The sequence below is a fragment of the Apodemus sylvaticus genome, chromosome 20 (assembly GCF_947179515.1).
Source record: "Apodemus sylvaticus chromosome 20, mApoSyl1.1, whole genome shotgun sequence".
Classification (NCBI taxonomy): Eukaryota; Metazoa; Chordata; class Mammalia; order Rodentia; family Muridae; genus Apodemus; species Apodemus sylvaticus.
The window spans coordinates 16,060,292-16,066,556 of NC_067491.1; positions in this window are offsets into that span (position 1 = coordinate 16,060,292).

A 6,265-nucleotide genomic window follows, 5' to 3' on the forward strand; every position below is an offset into this window, starting at 1 on the left:
AAGTAAAATCTCTTAAACTGGAGAGGACTGCGAGAAAGAAACACATGAAATGTGTAACCAGACACGTTGCTCACAGGGAATTAAGCTCACTCTCAGACTTATCTGAGAGGCTGGCAGGACTCTGCTGGTTTTAATCAGCACAGTGAGCAGTTAGAGATCCAGGGAGGCAGTTTAGAAGGAAGAAAGGCTGCCGTCTGAAGGTCAGAACATTAAGGTCTGGGTGACTTAGCAGCTTGCAACACGCGCGAATTATCTCTTTTCGGAGAGAAAACATTCTATGTGGCTTTCTCGTCTCAGCTGTAATTGTAACTGCTTTCATTTCCTCCTCTGGCAATAATGGAAGCTGTAGTTGCTAAGTATTTGAAGGAAACATCAGACAGAACAACTATATAAGGAAGTGCACAGGCTGGAGCAGAGCCGGGATGGGAGAGCCTTACTCTCTAATTAACCCTTGCTCAAGATATTAAAAGTGTCTATAATAAAAGTGTCTATGTGCCACCATGCCCAGCTCCAGCCTGGAATTCTTTTCTGTGGTAAAATCCCAAATCGGAGTTTTGTCCGATTGGAAGTTCCAGGAAAAAAAAAAGGGGGGAATGCTTCATATTCCTGGGGGTGGGGGCAGGGGGTGGGGGAGAATGGCACAGGCTGTGCCTGAGTCCCCGTCTCAGCTGACAGGGTGACTCAGCAAGTCCAGACAGTGACCTCTGCCTCCCTAAGGGACTGACACCCTCAGGAGGAAACGTGTCCAAACATGTCCAAGCACAGTTCTCTGGGGTAAAAAACAGAAGTCCTGTTATGGTCAGTCAAATGACTGGCGTGGCCGGTCTGTTGTGGTGTTGTTGTACATCGTAACTACAGGTACGATGCTACACCTTAAAAGAATACACATTAAAAGAATGGGACAAGGAGGTTCTCTGAGCATGGCAGTCTCTCTCTCTCTCTCTCTCTCTCTCTCTCTCTCTCTTTCTCTCTCTGGTTCTATCGTGTTTAGATCTCCAAATACTATATTGCTTCTTTTGTCCAACATGTTCCCTTCTGCTAGAGGCTCAGGCATGACCTGGAGGTCCTTCTGGTAAACCTCACTGAAGAGAAAGACATACCATCTTCTATTCAAGTCCAGCAAACTGCTGCTTTACCTCTTTATAGTCAACACCACAAAATCCAGCTTGGCACAAGGATGAATTTATTAAGTTTACTTATAGAAGTTGGGTGAGATATTACTTATAGGAGAATGAGTGCCCCCCACGCCGCGACCCAGCAGTGTTAGTGTACAGGCCTTATGGATGCTGCCATCCTTGGGTTGGTTGATGTTCTGGCTTCTATAAGACAGCAGCCTGATCAAGTCATGGGGAGCAAGCCAGTAAGCAGCACTCTCCATGGCCTCTGTATCAGCTCCTGCTACCCAGGTTCCTGCCCCCCAGGTTCCTGCCCTGCATGAGTTCCTGACAACTTCTAATGATGAACTCTGGCAGTATAAGTCAAGTAAACCCTTCCTCCCCAGCTTGCTTTTTGGTCATGATGTTTCATCAAAGCAATAGAGAAACCTTAATGAAGACATGTACTGTATATTCTAGCCTCTCCCCAAGTCACTTGCTGCTGAGAAGAGAAAAAGAAGGGGTAACACTCTCCCATCTTCCTGTCTACTAAGGAGTATGGATAAATCCACTGCATCATTATAGACCTTGTGACTTCAGTTAGTTGCCATGGCTACCAGGCGACGACAACGACCCACATTCCAAGATGGTGAACATGTTATTCGTGATGGAAAAATGCCACAGGAAAACATTCTGCCTCCCAAGTGGCTGAGACTACAAGCATATACCGCCAAGCCCAGAAGAAAATCACAAGTTTTCATTATCCAACCACCGCCTTCTTTCCCAGGGTCTGCTTAGATGGGAGGAAGATGCGGGGACAGACGGATGGACTCCAGCAGCTTTTCCATCTTCAAAAATGAGTCTGCTGCCCACACTCACTGTGCTTCAGCTTCTTCAGCAGCTGTCCCTTCAGGGGTGATTTTACGTCGTGGATTTATGGGGCATACCAGAGATTATAGACACTGTTTCTTCAAAAGATGACTTCTGTCATTCCTGTTCCTTCCTGGAGAGGGTTGTGTGAGAGTGGCCCCATCTGTTTGAGTGCTTGATCTCCAGTTATGGCAGTGACTCTCAACTTCATGCTGGGACCCTTTTAATATACAGTTCTTCATGTGGTGACCCCAACCATAAAATTATCATTATTTCTTTTTTAATTTTTGGTTTATCGTGACAGGGTTTCTCTGTGTAGCCCTTACTAGCCTGGAACTCACTCTGTAGACCAGGCTGGCCTCGAACTCAGAAATCTGCCTGTCTCTGCCTCCCTAGTGCTAGTATTAAAGACCGGTGCCACCACTGCCCGGCCATAAAATTACTCTTGCTGCTCCTTTATTTACTTATTTAAGATTTATTTATTTTATGTAAATACATTGTAGGTGTCTTTAGACACACCAGAAGAGAGCACAACGGATGGTTGTGAGCCACCATGTGGTTGCTGGGAATTGAACTCAGGGCCTTTGGAAGAGCAGTCAGTGCTCTTAAGCCTAGAGCTATCTCTCCAGCCCTTTGCTGCTACTTTGTAACTATAATTTTGCTACTGTTATTGTTAGGGCTCAAGAATCACTGAAGGAAGACCTCAGACTCAAACAGTATGCAAAGGCCAAGAGCATTTGTTCTGCAGAAATTCCCCAGCATGCAGGGGTCAGCCGTTCATCAAAAAGGCAACCCTGGACAAAGAAAGGCACACAGGCTTTTTAAATAGGGAACTAAGGGAATTTTACCAAAGGTTAGATAATCTAAAATTTCACTGGCAAGTAAGTGCAGGGAAATTACATGGGTCGGTTTCTGGTTGACTGCTTTATTAGTTACACTACATCGGGTGAGGCCTTGAGATTCCCGGAACTGACTCATCTCTGGCCTTACCCTCACTTTGTCAGAGCCATTGATGGCTGACAGGCCATCCTCAGCAGCTCCCTCTGAGGAGCCCTGTCTGCCTCCCCGGGGAAACCAAGACTTTTATTTTACATAGTGAAGTCCCATCTCAAAAAAAGCCAAGACCTCCCAAGCAAAAGTAAAACAAAAAGAACAACATTTTAAAAATAAGCATCAACTCAGTCCCAGAAGAGCCTCAGGCAAAGTGCTATCGGATGGAGGGAAACAGAAGTGGGTCTGTTTTCCTCCATCTTCCTGGTACTGGGAATCAAAACCAGGTGAGATGTTTCACCTGGGTTTGGGGCTCAAGGGGAGGGGCAGGGGGGGAGGAGGACATTGAGGCAGATTTTCCATTTGGATAAGAGATTTATTAATGCATTAGACAGGTAGATAGCATGGCTAGGGAAGGCAGTGATTTCTGATGAGACTTTGGACCCACTAGACAGATGGGTCTCTTTTTGTCTCTCTCAGAGGAAGGGGAGAATTTCCTGTAGTCAGGCTGTCTGATTCCCTTGTGGGTGTCAGGGGAGGGGAAGGAGAGTCTTGCTAGGGAGAAATGTGTGACTTCAAAGATGGCGTGGGGGTGGGAAGAAAGAGCACATCTAGCTAAAGTGTTCCTATTATATAGGCTAGGGGTATGCATTACCACCTGTAGTCCTCGGGTGTCCCGGAGTCCAGTAGCCTGAGCCTGTAAACTTGTTTGGGGAAGTGAGAATGGCTTCTGCCCTCTTCTGTGATCCTGACACCCAAGAAGTTTGAACTGGTCTACTATGGGAGGGGAGACAGGGGTGGGTGGGTGGGTTGGGCCTTCTAGAAGCAGGTGGCTGACCGTCAGTGGGGACAATTAAAAGGTTGTCTTTCTGTGCAAAATTTCTGTTAGCGTTGCCCTCAGAAGAGCAGTGATGGCCTGTGGCAGTGTCACTACGAGCAAGGATCCTTAGTCTCCAGAGCTGTGAGCTGGTCTCCTGTAGATTGTCTTAGGCAGACATGTCCCATCAGATAATGCCACTGCCTGTCGTCTGTGAGCGGTAGTGTACATAGATGTCCATATATCACAAGAGGGATGGTTCCCAGCGTGATACTGGTGTCTGCCCTCCCTCTAAGAAGCCACCTCAAAATATGACATGAAGTCTATTTTGGGGAGGCAGATTTTGGTGTACCCTTGTATACACGGGTAAACATCGAGAACTAAATCCTTGAAAGACTGAAGACTGAAGCCAGGAATTTACAGGATAAACAGGCACACTAGTCATAACCATTAGGTATTGCCAGCAAGCCTTTGGTGGGTATTAAATCCCCCACCGACCCCCTCATAGTGTTTTGTTTTGAGATGTAATTTTGATATAGTCCAGGCTGGTCTGTGTTTAACTTGGCCTGGGTCTCCTCACCTCAGTCTCTTGAATGCCAGGATTGACAAGTATTACCAGGCCCTGAATTTTACGCATATGTATCTCTATCTGTCTATCTATCTATCTATCTATCTATCTATCTATCTATCTATCTACATTCTATAGCTTTCTCAATGTGCTGACATTACAGGCATGTGACATCACACTCAATTTGAGGTTTTCACTCATCTAGTATTTAGAGTCCGACCATCAGAAATCTGTGTTTGATTTGTTAAAGGCATGATTTAAAAGCTACACCAAGTTCCTGAGGTTAGTAATGCAGGGGAGTTATTTTGATACAGGATTTTGTTTTCTTTTCTTTTTTTTTCTTTTCGAGACAGGGTTTCTCTGTGTAGCCCTGGCTGTCCTAGAACTCACTCTGTAGACCAGGCTGGCCTTGAACTCAGAAATCTGCCTGCCTCTGCCTCCCAAGTGCTGGGATTAAAGGCTTGCATCACCACCACCCGGCCAGGATCTCGTTTTCTTGGCTGGCCTCAAACTCACTGCAGCTAAGGATGACTTTGAACTTCTGATTCTTTGTCTTTACCTCCTGAGTGCTGGGATTGCATGCAGCATCATGCCTGGTCATGTGCTGGGGAGGGGACCCAGGGCTTTACGCATGCTAAGTAAGCACTCTCCTACCAACTGAGGTACTTCATCTCCCAAGGTTTGGCTTTGTTTCTCTTGAGACAGGGTCTCCATATGCAGTCCTGTCTGATCTGGAGCTCACCGTGTGGACTTGTGGACTCACTATCTTGAACTCACTGCACTATCCATCCTTAGACGTACCTTAAAAGGTGGACCCGGCCAGCTGCTGCTCCGTACCTGGGATTACACATGTGCACCATGACATCTGGCCTTATGATGATTTTCTTCCTTTTACCTTCGTCTGTACCACCTAAAGCAGCGTCAAAGGCCCAATTCCAATAACCTAGAATGCTATCTTGGGCACCTATGATAATTACCAATTAGAAAGTTTGTAAACACTGGAGAGTGTGTCTTGAAAAGGCTAGGCTGATTCCATGACAAGCTTCAAATTGGCAGTTGAGACTAGGCCTAAATTTCTGTTTCTAAGAACTGGGCAATGCCGGGCAAGTCCAGGCCTCAGGAGCTGCCCCGCCTGAGACAGGACAATGGGTCAGCAGCAATTTCCAGACTTCCTCAGCCAAGAGTTTCCAGCCCTCTCACCCCGGGAATGGAATGTCCCTAGAGATGTACCCAATAAACACAGAGGTCATTGACCCCCAAATTCCCTAATGTGCTTTCTATCAGGCCTGCAAGCTCACCTGGGTGTCTATCTTGGTAATAGAGATTCCAGCATGCTGGACTTCTGCAAAATATAACATTCTTTGCGTTTACATAGTATGAGTCCGATGTCTCATGGACCCTTACCAGTCTTTGAATTTTTTTTTTAATTTAAATTTTAGTTATGTGTATGTCTGTGCAGTTGCCCATGGAGACCAAGAGTGGGTTGAGTTCCCTGGAATGACAGGGTTTGTGTGACGTGGGTGACTGAAAACGTAAAAGGGAGCAGTATGCACTTTTTACCACGGAGTCGTCTCCTCAGCCCTAGTTTTATTTATCTTTATTATTTTTACTTAATCACTTTACATCCCGCTCTCTGTCCCCTCCCACAATCCTTCCCTCCTCCCCTCCTCTAAGCGAGTGGGCTCCACCCCGCCCCCAGCCCCGTACCCCGTACCTTGCCTATTTTTAAAGTCTGAAACTAATTCATTTGTATACAACTTCAGCTGTTGGAGGGATGGATTTTAAAATACTACCCAGCTGTTTTTCTTGCTTCCGTTTTGGTAGCAGCAACAGTCGGATATGAATTTGCCTAGTTACCATTGAGATTTGAATAGTAAACACAAGAGCGTAGCTCCGGACCGCGACCCCGCCCTGCCTCCTGCGCGC